This window comes from Amblyomma maculatum, chromosome 10, assembly GCF_055883805.1.
Source record: "Amblyomma maculatum isolate TAMU_Amacu chromosome 10, ASM5588380v1, whole genome shotgun sequence".
Taxonomy (NCBI): Eukaryota; Metazoa; Arthropoda; class Arachnida; order Ixodida; family Ixodidae; genus Amblyomma; species Amblyomma maculatum.
Window position 1 is genome coordinate 113,611,032 of NC_139353.1, and position 13,681 is coordinate 113,624,712.

General features: G+C 43.5%; 1 pseudogene; it reads left to right on the forward strand.

The window, feature by feature from the left end:
- Positions 1-10,051: 10,051 nt before the first annotated feature.
- LOC146177269 (uncharacterized) lies at positions 10,052-12,888 on the forward strand (annotated as a pseudogene).
- Positions 12,889-13,681: the final 793 nt, after the last annotated feature.

Genomic DNA, 13,681 nt, shown 5'->3' on the forward strand with positions numbered 1-13,681 from the left:
GCAAGCTGTCCGTGGATCCCTTGTGCTAGCGTCAAGAAAGCGTGCTGATATTGATTGCTGTCCTAAATAATACCGCCCGGCATAACGAAAAATCAAAATTTAATCATTATTGAGGCTCGCTGATCCGTACCGAGATGATGGTAGGAGTTAAAACTGCGATACAAGCATGTTCTTCTTCACAGCTGTGTAGTGTCAGTAGCCGGTGTCGTCGCGGCTCATCCGATCTTCTTGTATGTACGTATGCATTAGCTCATCTTCTATGGAGGTGCCCTGATAAATAACATCTTCATTTCATTGTGAGACAAAGTGATTTGTAGTAGGCAGTTCTACGCGTAGCCTGCTTACTTCAACGCTGCCGAATTTCCAAGCGTCGTCTGCTGTAGCGCCGATGCGAAACAATATAGGCCTACCGACGACCAGGGAGTGCGCTCGTTCAAAGCGCCCGTCCGCCGCGGTCGCTATCGGGACCGTTCCCTTAAGCTCGCTTCATCCGGCGCTGCAGGCGCTCCGAACATGTCTGATTTCATGATGCGGCTGAAGCCGGACCATTGTGAGCGTTGCGTTGAACAGCGCACCGCGCACATTATAGCTGCAAAGGTTCGACGGGCGCAGCTGCAGAACGCGTGCGTTTGTTGTTGCGCCGTGGGGCGATACTTGAATGTTGTTATTCACGCGCTGTCGACTGTGATTGCATCATATACAATGCCTATTCCTTTTGTTTGTACTGAAACGAGCTTTAGTGTGTAAAGGGTAGTTGTTAAAGCGGGCCAGCTCTGGCACTTTGCGAATCGCGAAAAAAGTGCTGACTTTGCTTTTGCTGTCGACGTACTCGACAGCGTCTTTCGTAGCGCTCTTTTTTTTTTTTCACTGCTGGTTGCTCGAATCCGTACGGTACATGTTCGAGGGGTTTTACATTGTTCAAATAATCAATAACATTTTAAATCGAGCTCTCAAGTCCCCTAAAGAGACGCGCGCGCAGCAACACTGCCGACGCCGGCCTGGCATATTCAAACTTGATGTCATGATGGACCCGGCCAATTACGGACACCAGCGGCGTTTGCTTGGAGGGCGATCTTACTGGTGCTTGTTTTCTAGTAAGAACTGCCGTTCGCGCTCCTCTCGTCCTTTTTAGGTGTGATAGTCTTGTTCAGCGGAGGAAAAAGCTATGAAATGCTGCACATAACTTTTTTTTTGCGAAAAACATTTCAGCTTCCTTTTATGACCAAGCAGCACACATTTATCATTTATGGTTTACGAATCCTGCCACTGTTAGCTTCTGGATTAAAAGTCTGTCGATCCAATTAAATTTTTTTTTTGTAGAAGATTGCGTTTCTTGGCTTTCTTTCCATATATTTTAGTACTGTCTCATAAAAGCGACCTTATTCTGAGAGTTTAGCGTAAATAGTACATTAGGAAAAATCTTTTCACCTTTCAGTATGTGAATATTTTCATTAACTTATCGCTTTCAATTAAACGTTTGGGAAAACTATGAGAAGTGGCTTTTTCGCATGTTTGCCGATGCGAAGGATTCAGACCACTGAGCTACAGGTCACACCAAGGTTCCGTTACAGACCTCAAACAAACCGTTTTTCTGAGTTCGGTTTCTTCATCAGAATCTTCTGGTCGACCAAATACATGTAAAACGTCTTTTAGATCCTGTATGTCGGTGAACGTTAGCAATGAACGTGACTGTTCTTTTCAAGTTCATAACAGGGGCTAATTTTGCTTTCAAAAGCTTAGGCTGTATAGTGTATTCAGTCAAAACATTTTCTGTTTTACCATTTTCTGCCCGTAATGCAGCTATTCCTTCGGTCACTTTTTGCCCATGAAGTAGCTGCATAAATACTTTATTCGAGTTAACACGGTTCGAGTCGAATTACGGGCTTCGCTCAGCTTCAGATAATCACACAAAACCAGTTGATATAACAGGTACATCAGCATACAAATAGAAAGCACTGCTTGGGCAAGGCAGAACAAGGATACCACTAGAGTCGCTTCTGAACGCAAAGTCGTAGGTACTAACCTGGATGATATAGAAGGAGGGTGCATAAAGCCATATGCATTGGCCATGTCTCACTGAAGTAGGATTCATGCGGTCATTGAAAGACATCTCCAGTGAGGTCACATGCTGATGCGGCGGCACTGCTGCGCGCGTAGTCAACAGCATAACGTCATGAAGTTCTGGATAATGGGTGTGCTGATACCACGCTCCGTCGTGAGCAAGCAGAAAAACGTGGGTGAGACAGAAGAAGGGTGCATAAAGCCACATGTTCTTTACTTGTCTTGCGTGCCTATATTTTTGACAAGAATAGTTAAAACCATAGTGTGAAACATCTGAACCATTAGCCTTCTTTGCTAGACATAGGCCCATGCAGGAAAAGGAAGAAACCGTAACTATAGACAGTAGTAGCGGTATCTGATGCTGCGAAGCACATAATAATTTAAGCTGTTTCATCTTCAGGCACGCGGCGAGGTTAATTTGCGAGTTGTGGAAAGTATTTGTTTGGTTGACAGCAAGGCGAGATGTACCAAACGTGTGGAGGAAGAGAGGAGAAATCGAAGTAGTTCCACACATGTTTCCATAAATATTGCCCCCAGGCGACACATAGAAGTGTTTAAAGGTGCTGATTCTTGCCTTTCATAATTTTATAAAAATATCTAACAAAAAGTTAAATTTCCGATGGCTTAACTAAGCTAAGCCAGAATATACAGAGCGAAAACACTACATGTCGTGGACAATACCGAACCCTTTTTTTATTGTTCTTCTGGCATCTTTTCTTTCACATTTTCGTCGACGCTTTGCAAGTCTTCCTTCTCGTTCTCCAGTAGTGTTGATTCCTCGTTTACCTCTCTCAGCTTCATTTTTCCTACTTGCCGCTTTTTCATGGCCAGGATGAGTAGAATCGGATTGTAGGCGAACGTTAGGAGCGCTCACACTCTGCGTTTTTGCCTTATTCATGGCATGAACTACAGACTCACGGCAATTCTTAGATACGCCTTGGCAAGCCAGCGGCTGCTCAATGGCCTATATCGCCGGCAGTGATGCAGAAGCTGTACAGCACCATACATGCGAAGTGGCGCGCATTGCTATGTTATGACGCTATTCGCGGCGGTCGGCAGAGACTTGACCCTGTTATACACACGTACTCACATACTTGATCATTACATAGGCCAACAGAAAAGCTACGCAAACCAGCAAAAAAGGCAGAGCAGTAGATTGGCGGAGATTACCAACCGGTACTTATCCACATCAAGACAAACGATGCAATTTCCTTTCAGCAATATGTAGAAGAATGCCAGCGGTTTCACGGTAAGCGGGCACTAGATCATGTCAAATGGGCCTCTCCCAAGGCATACTTCAGCCCCGTCATAGACGACCCGAATATGATGCATTGGGAGGACTTGCGCCCCAGCGAGTACCAGGAAGCGCAACAAGTTCTCGTACGCTTATTCACTATGGCACCATTCAAATGCAGCATCCTGAACTGAGGATAATTTGGCGTTTTTCTTCACTGCTAAACGCAGCATGAACATAATTATAACCACTATTGAGCAATTGGGCATTGTCTCTGACGCTTAAAGGAAATTTTCGAAAGGTTAGGGTCTGTTGTTCTGGTTATTGGGAGCAATGCCGACTCATTTTCTCCAATTTCTCTCGGGTTTCCCTGAATACCTTGGTGTTCCCGTTCATTTATTCAAGTGGGCGTTACCGAGGAGAGCGGGTCCGGCATTTCAAAGCCATGCCCCGACTTTTGTTCTGCACCGCCCATCTATTTTAGGTCGAGTGCAAGCCAGTAACGTGTTCGTGGCAAGAAAAGTGTCTTATGATTTGCAGGTACTTCATTGAGCGAAGCACTACATCGAAAGCTTTCACCGAGCGTATGCGACGTTCATATGCTGGCGGACTAGGCCTAACACTTCTCCATCTCAGACAGTTATTTGTTCCTTCCTTCTTTTTGCTTAATGCCAACCACCTAATTATTACAGCATCCCTGCAAACGATGCCAACCTGCTTATCATCATTACCACCATCATCATCAACAGCATGTCTATACCCGCTGCAGTGCGAAAGCCTCCCCTACATTCCTCTAATTAAGCCGGTTCTGCGCTAGCTGCATCCACTTGAACCCTGTGAACTTCATCTTATTCGCCCATCTAACTTTCTGCCGCCCCCTGCTACGCTTTCCTTCCCATGGAATCCAGTTTGTTACCCTAAGCGAAAGCCGGTTATCTTTTCTTCGAGCTACATGTCCTACAGATGCCCATTTCTTCTTCTTGATTTATGCTTGTATATCAGTGACTTGAGTTATTTTTCAGACCCATTCTGCACGTTGCCTATCCCTCAATGTTATCCCTACCACTTTTCGTTCCATAGCCCTCTGGGTTGCCCTCAACTTAAGCAGAACTCCCTTGGTTAGCCTCCACGTTTCAGCACCAAAGGTGAGTACAGGCAAGATGCAACTGTTGTACACTTTCCTCTTGAACGATACCGGTAAGTTGCTACTCATAATCAGCGAGTGCTTCCCAAATGCGCTCCATCCCAATCTTATTCTTGTTATTTCCTTTTCATGGTCCAGATTTGCGGTTACTACCCGTCCTAAGTAGACATATTCGCCTACTACTTCCAGTGCCTCGCTACCTAACGTAAACTGCTGTTCCTAGATAACGTCGCAAACTGCTACCAGCACAGGTTGGAACATTGTAAAAAGACACACGAGTGGCCGGAACCTTCGAGACAGATCTCGGTGCATCTTGCGCTACAACGAAATTAATAAAGGTGTGACTCGCGACATCGAGCGTTAACAAACAAAGAATACGGAACTGATACGCGATCCAGAATCTGAGTGATAAGGCAGTATGCCGGCGGCTGTTAAAAAACAACCAATAAAGTTTTGAAGGCTTCGCGGCATTATGACAGCGGTGGCATCCAATCCAAACCCTTCCAAATTTTGCATCTATAACTGTATTTACTATGCACAACAAATTTTTAGCACCATGTCAATTTTTTTCAGAGCATCATATGTATCCCATATTTATAGATGTTAGCATCATGTTTATCAAGTTTTTTTGCGTCTATAAGCGCCTACTTTGGCGCTAGTGTCTATGTATGCCACTTACCGACATTGGTGTATAAATATTGGGTGTTTTGCCGAAACTGGCCCTGAAATACGACGGCGAACACAAGTTTTGGAAAAACCACACAAACATTTTTCTGGACCTCAATTTTTAGCTTAGCACTTTTAGCATTTAGCTGGTAAATTGACAATCAGGCGGTTGGCGCCAGAGTTCTGAAACTATCGCACTTGTAATTCAAAAATCCGCCCGAGCAATTCTAAGTTCGTTTGAGCTGTAATCAGCTTAGGATTATTTCATCACAAGCTTGAACTTGATTAACTGGTTAAAATTTCAATTTGCCTAATGTGCCTCATTATCTTTTCCGGTACTCCTGTAGCAATTTTATCCTCCTTAGGCGATAATTGCCGGTAATATAGCAGAATCGAGCAATGTTGAAAGCTCTCAGTGGTGTCTGAGAACGATGGTAAAATTGTCTTCAACTTCAACACCGTTTAACTGACGTCTCTCATAGACTGAGCTGCTTTGGGATGTTAAACCCAACAAACCAAATCGTTTAAAGGACTCTAATATAATGCATGTACGAAGACCACTCTTCCACCATCAGTACCCTGCTATACATTGCATCTGTCGCTCTAAAAGACTAGTCCCTTCGTTCTTAACGAGATTGGAGATTTTGCTTGTTAAAGCCTCTATAACGAAAGCAGAGCGTGGAACTGGCGCATGCCAGTATAGTTTGACGACAGATTCACGGCATATCATGTGTGGATGCTGTGAAGGTAAAGGAACCCAGCCCAAATACCCATTACATACAGGACACGTGTGAGACATCTCTGTTAATGTCGGACCTGATGACCCAAAGGAACAAGGCGTCACAGAGCCGAGCAACAGGAAACACCCATTGAGCATCCTAAATAAGCAAATCGCCAGCAGGAGACCACTTGGTCTCTTCTTTTTTTTTTGAATAAATATTTTTAATACCATTGCTGGCGCCGCAGTGTTGGTCATCGTTTATAGATTCTTTACAAACGGTGGTATTGGTAGAGCATAATCTGAAGGGAACCATTAAAGCTTTTCCGCTTGGGGGCGGTTTATTATCCCTATGGTGTATTTTATCAAACAATCCGGCTGCGCAGAGTAGGCCATTTGGATGGGGCTTTGCCTGCTGAGCGCAATAACAATAATAATAATTGGTCAAAAAAGGGAAAGGCGCAGTATCTGTCACACTTCTTTCTATGGACACCTGAACCGCGCCGTAAGGGAAAGGAGGAAGGTGGGAGTTACTAGTAGAAAGAGAGAAAGAGGGGCCGTAGTGGAGGTCTACGGAGTAATTTCGACCACCTTGGGATCTTTAACGTGCCCAAGTGGGATTGTGTCTCGGCAAGAGCGGCAGCTTTTCTATCGAGGCGAAAAGAAAGGCGGCCATGTGCAGTGCGATGTCGCTGCAGGTTAAAAACACTCAGGTGGTGCAAACTCTTGGAGCCCTCCACTACGGCCTCTCCAACAGCGTGAATCATTTTTTACTTTAAAAGCCTTAGAAATCAAAAGAAATCGTTGAACTGTCCAAAATGTGCATGGTGATACACCATAATTGTTGAAGAAGGCACAGCAAAATATTCTACTTATACTTGGCCTTTACCAGATCAGAAGAGGTCGCTACTTACTGAACCGTACTGCGGGTGCACATAGGCTTTGGATTTTAGTTTAGCGTGTTTAGCTTTCACTGATCCCCGTGATTGGTTGGGTCCTCACGGATACCAAGACCGAAATTGACTTACTACCCAGGACGTGTGAAGTCAGGAAGACCATGGCCGGTTGCGATAGGAGGATTAGAATATTGTGCCTCAGGTAGTCCAGTGCACTCTTCGATATAAGCTCCCCTAACTCATCGTGTCGCTTTGAGACATAGATGCACCGGGGATCCCAGCGCCATCACTACGTTCCAAATAGCGGCTCTTTCAAAAATGAAATGCACACTTTTGTTAGGCCGCGGAAAGTTGTGCTTTCCTGCCAATGTTAAAAATACTGAATAAAATTTGCTGCTGGTGCGAAGGGAAGTTATTTTTGCAGGGATAGCAATAGAAGCGCTATTGCTCACTTCCGCGAAGCTTGACTTTACGTCGAGACATGCCCCGCCAGAGCGATTGGAATCCTAAAAGCCGCTTCTACATTCGCGCCGAATTTCACCGCGACTGATACTGTGCCTGAAATTTCAGTGGCCTCAGAAGGTTATGTCCTCTCACGATTATACTCTACGAAGCAATATGCACCATTTATTGATACTACATTATTGAGACCACATAAAAGAGATCTGCAGGCCAGTTGATTCCTCGTCAATACACGAGTCAAAATTACAAGGAACCAGCACAGAACCAACCTAGCGACTTTGAACTATACCGCATGACATCGAGCCTTTTGGCATTTCTTATAACCCCCTAAAACTGCTCGGGAACTAGTTTCTGACCGGAGAAGTGTTAAAGCATGGGGCAAGGAAATCTTAAATTGAAGAATCTAACACTTAATTCACTGTTTTGTATGAGGCACAATTATAGAACCCGCGCATTAGGAAATTGCTATTTCTTGACGTTAACGTATATACCCATTAATTACCAATTCCAAAACCGGAGTAAATTAAATAGCTTGTAATCTAATGTCCTCCCTAAACAAGCCTTAAAAATACGGATAATATGCGGGTGGAGAGCATTTTTTCCGGCTCTATCGTTTGCACTGCACGGCTCTTCAAATTACACAAATCGTACAAATAAAGTAGTTTTATAAACTATTTTAAAAGCGCAATTGAATAAAAATATCTTCTAGAAATTGTTAACCAAAAATTAACAACAAAATAATTACATGTCTGTCTTCAGCATAATGTTTCTACCGACATAAACATACATTTTCCTCCAGTTCTAAGTGCCTCGTCTGTTTTTTAACTACACCATTTATAACATGAGAATATTATAATCACAATAAAGAAAGTGAAGAAAAAAAAACGGACTGAGGGACAAGCAAACGTGAAAACATGTGGTGAAAATATTAGGTTGCAAGATTCTGCATTTAAAACTGCTCACGTACCCGTACAAAAAATATGAGGGTTCCTTAGTTTTATGCGCAAATGCACAAAATATGAAGTGCTTCCTAAGTTTAGTTCGGTAAGGCGTAGCAACTGCTTGACAGCTAATGCTAGTTGAAACATTTTATTTCCGAGGCTGTGAATTTACAGTTCAGAGCAAATAAACAGTAGCTAACGCTCAACGCCATGAGCCAACAGGGCAAAGGCAAATGCGTGAAGATGTAACAGAGAGGTAAGTATCTGATTTAGTTAGACATTAAAGCAAGATGGTAAACATTTTTACTGCCGAAAGTGAAAGTGCAGTGTATTTCACAAAGAACAAGTTATCATGGAAAAAAGGCAACTTCAAACTATGCATATAAACAGCTAATTGGATTTCTGTCCACCCATGCGCATCACAGGTTTTGCTTGAATGCACAAAGCCACGCTTCAAAAACGTCCGGTACGTCAAAAAGCACTTGGAGTATACGCACACGGTCGAAAAAGTTTTCAACGCGGGAACTGTGGCCTTTACAAACGCAATGATGAAAAGAAATGCATTCCAGCATTTGCATGCTCCCAATTATGCTACCAGGCAAGACGGCTACGAATAGCTTCAGATGTTTCATATATGCACAGAAGAAAACATGATATTTACTCACCTCAGATATATATGCGAGTTGGTAAGAGTACACAGCCTACGCTGCGCGCAAACACGAACCCAGAAGGAATATGAGTGAACAACAAGCGCTTATTTTAGCTCTGCGTCTATGTATACACACTCATGTTAACTATAAATATTGCTCCCCTGAGCGCCTAATTAAGTAAAAAGTGCCGATATGTTTGCTTCACTAGCAACAGGTGACATCAATTCAAATATATAAGAAGACTGCGCTGGAGCACGCCAGATGTGCTCCTCGAAATTTAACTCAGGTACTTTCTTCAGTGACAATACATTAACAATGCGTAGTCGAATGCAAGCGTATAATCATGACAATTAAAACCACGCGCCTTAAAAATAATCAACGTGCTTTGATGTTTCACTTTCTTCTGCAGCGCACTAAAGCGCTCTTTACGTTCTTATGAAAGAGCACTCAGCAAAGGTAGAGGATAGGACGCCTCATTTCGCAGGTAAAGCTAACGTTTCGACAAGTGCACTTGTTTTCGTCTGGGCCACGCTTTTAGCAGAGCGTCTGGGACGCTCTTGACATAAGGCTAAAAAGACCCGAGTTAGAAAAATACGATGTTTTTCGCCCTAATAGGCACAAGCCATAACGCTCATGATGCACAATGACATTTTCCGTTCAGACAGATAGCTTGAAGATATGCTTGAAGGCTGCTACATCAGGTAGAAATATTCCGTAGTTGAGGACCGCCGCAAAGTAAGTACAAGAACATGCTTCTCACACAATTACGTCGATTTAAAGAAAAAACAAAAGCCAGCACATCGTTTACAATCGTTCACGGCAACTGCGGCAGCGCATTGCCGTAGCTACCGTCGCCGAACTTGCCGTATGTCTTGCCGTAACGGCAGAATATGCTTCAGCATGCGTTTTAGCTTCACGTATTGCCATATCCTTATGTGAGTTTTGATGATGATAGTGCGCATTAAGAAAACACGAATGTGTAAGTGGTTGCCTTTTTTTGAAGTGTTTTTTAAAACTGTCCTATAAATAAAAATATTAAACCTTATTTTGAAATTTTTCTTGACATTATTTGTTTTTTTTGCGCTGGCTGTGAAGCTATGTCAAGCTAGGCCAATCCACCTCCTTAGCCTGTTAAGCTATAGCCATAGAGAATGGATTGTTAAGCCTGTTTTGTTATATTTCTTAACGTGTGAGGTTCGTTCGCTCGCGGGTGGCAATTTCTTTTTTTTACGTGTGTGAGTCTACCATTGCTCAAAGCACCTGCAACTTAGCTGCTGCCATGGCCGCATACAGTGTGCTTGGTGACGAGCTTTTACTCGGCGCGTTGTTATGGGATGAGGTTGAGGCCATGATTTGTCAGTTCCCTCAGCCTGCGCCACGCCGTAACTTGCACGATCGGGGCCTTATCGAGATGAAACACATAGACACAGACGAATTTGTGCAGATGTTCAGATTCACTAAGGTGGACTATACAAAGCTGTTGACGTCGCTACTCATCCCAGACGGATTCGTCGCAGCGAGTCAGAGTACCCAGCGATGAGGCGCTCAGGATGACACTTCGTCGCCTGGCGTACCCGAATCGCCTGTGCGATTTGGAACTCCTATTTAATAGGCACAGCTCAGTGATATCTAGTGTCGTGTCGACACTGTTGGCGCACATCGAGTGGCACTTCGATTATATTCCTGCCAACCTGACAACTCAGAAGTGGCTGGATCTGACTAGCATCAAGCGCTTTTCTGAAGTTAGTTCAAATAAAGGGATTCTGCAGTTGTGTTCAGTCGCGTAGTTCTGCGTTCTATCCTTGGGGATGCATCCTGATCAGGATTACCGGTCTTTCAAACTAGTTTTCCGCTACCGGGTTTTAATGCATGAGTTTTGACTCGCTATGCGGACTCCAGTTTGCTACAAAGTTTCCCAGCTCTCTATGCTTATCAATGAGTCAGGCGGCAATGTGATAAAATGCCTGGAAAGTAAATTTTCAAGTGTGTGGCTCGGTAACAGTGATTTTTGGGTGACTCCGAATGTACCAAATCCACATCAAACGAAATTTAAATAATGCGGCAAACGTGTTGGCCTTGCTGCGGTGGGCGATTGTGCTTTAAAAATGCGCATAAAAACGAAACAAGAACTAATGTTCTGCACGCCAGATGAGTGCCTTGCAGACCTCGGGAAGTGCTCACTGCTACAGTAAGGGTCCTGACTAACACCAGGGCACTGCACTTGCCAAAAACATGCTTTATGTTGCTTCTTACATTGATGTGTAGTCCACGATGTTGTTGCCTACCATAAATCTTTACCAACTTGTCGGACCTTTTTTGCTTATCACAGAACTTGGAGCTATTGTAGGCGCAAAAAAAGCTACATTATTTTGAAAAACGGGCCAGGCTACACACATCTTTTGTAGACTATTGCACGTCTCTGAATGAGCCATGGCCAGGCAACTCTTGAAGGAGAATTGAGTGTAAAAGGGTTCAATCATAGCAGAGGTGGACGGACTTGTTTTTCATTGAGTGCAATAAAAACAATGCTTAAATTATGATGCAGATGCTCAGTGTCTCAAAATTTAAAAGAGATCAATGTTGGTTGATGCTCCTACATTTTCATACAACCGTTAAAACTGTTCAGTGGAATACAAGCTGTTTTTGTTTGCAATTCTTCCTTCGCTTATCTGCAGGCTGTGCATGGTAAAGGTGCTGCCCGGGACAATTGTTGGGCGTTTGTCGATGGAACAGCACGGCGGATTAGTGGCCCATCAAATGACCAAGAGAATACTTTTCTGGGCACAAAAGGTGCCATGTACAGAAGTATCAGGCTGTGATGTGCCCGAATGGCATAATATGCCAACTGGACGGGCCATTCAAGGGACGGCGTCATGACGCAAGTAAATACATGCATTCTTGACACAAACTGTCCGAAAATGTGTGTGGAAGTGACAGTGTTAGAAGCAAATATACAACAAATGATGTGGTATTGGCTGTTTGTAGTGTTTACTATTATTATACAGTTGCTCAATGCTTCATTGCTGTAGATCACCAAAACAAAGCACACTGTTTTTCTGTTTTGTCTTTATTCAGATATAGTTGCCATTGCTAGTATTCAAGCCTTCGTCTTTGGGCTAAGCTGCTAAATCACCACAGTGGGCAAGATCACAATACGTAATAATCTGGGTGTAAACATTATGCAATGTTCAAAAAAAATTATAAGAAAAACATGTCAGACACTGGTTAGCTTTAGGTATGTGCGTGTCAGGCTGAAATAATGCATAGGGCCCATCCTCCTTAGCTTCCAGTTGCATGGTATCATACAGCACTACAACAACTGGTCAAAGGTCTAAGGGATTGTCGAGAATCTGTGGGTGGCCATGTACTTCAAAAGCTTCAGAGAGGACAAAAAAGGGTTTTTGTAGCTTATTAGCATCAATAGTCTACAGAAATCGTATTCATGGTAGAGACATTAGTGATGAGTAAGTTGACTATGTTGCAGACCAGTTTTTGACACTGATATTGCTTTTCGAAATAGCATTTTTATTCAGTTCCATAATTGTCTGAAGTGTATGCGAATCCAGTGAGCTTGTGCACTAAGTGGAAAGTGCTTTTTTGGAATGCATTTGTTATATTTAACTGTTGGCATAACTGATGCCTTTTATGTGGCAAGATGTGTTTGAAAACTGCTGATGAAATCTGAGACAAACTATCCTAATTCATATTTGATAGCAGTGAAATTCAGGTCTCTTTAAGTAACAAGCATGTACACCATCCTAGAAAAGGTCACAATGGGTCGTGACTTCATATGTGGGGACCCCGCATACCCCCTTCGACCACTGCTGTTCAAGCCATTTCAAGGGGACAACTTGCGACCACACCAAGTTTACTTTAACAAAACGATGAGCAGGGTACGCCAAGCTGTGGAAGGGGGGTTTGGAAAGGTAGCTTCTCAGTTTGCGTTTGTGGAGTTCCACAAAGATAAAAAATATCTCGCCAAAGAATAGGCCGTATGTACAGGGTTGCTACCCTTCTATAAAATTGCCATACATGCGTGTATGGCAGTCAAGTTTCGAGATATTTCGGTCTTTCCCCCCTTCACTCGATGAATATTTGGTTCCATTTTCTGGTTAACGCATGAACTCTACGTGCTAGTCACATCGCCATCATAATCACCCGAGCTAGCCCACTGCGCGACAAAAGCGTCTCCCATATATTTCCCCAATTAACATCTTACTTTGCCACTCATTGAAGATTATAGGTTGGTTTGTCGGATTTAATGTCCCAAAGCAACTCAGGCTATGAGAGGCACCATAGTGAAGGGCTCCAGGAATTCCAACTGCCTGGGGTTCTTTAACGTGCACCGACATTGCACAGCACACGGGTGCCTTGCTTTTCACCTCCATTGAAAACCGGCCTGGATTCGATCCCGCATCCTTGGGCACAGTAGTGAAATGCCCTAACCACTGTACCACCGCGGCGGGATGGAGTCTGTATACTTGAGCAAGTAGTGATGGCCTACTTGGATTACAAACAAGGGTGGAGAGCAGTGCATTTGGCAAGCACTCTAGAATTATGAATAGCAGTTAGTAATAGAAAGTCTTGTGCACGTGATTGCAGGCGGCATGGACACAGCAATATCTCTCCAACCAAATCTCCTGTGCCACCTGTGAGCACCCCACAAAATTCGCATAGATATCCATGATTCATGCTTTTGACCTGCAATGGGCGCTTATGCTAATGGTGTTTCAGCTGCTAACGCCTACATGTGTGAAGCTGTTTGCAGGTTTTGTGGTATTGCAAACAGTATTTCTTTTTGTCACAAAACCATGTTCCTCTGTCATGCTTGCAGCTAAAACATACTATTTAAAAAGGTGGCACAAACAATACAGGAATTATCACTTGCTAGTGCGTTGCTAACAGGAAC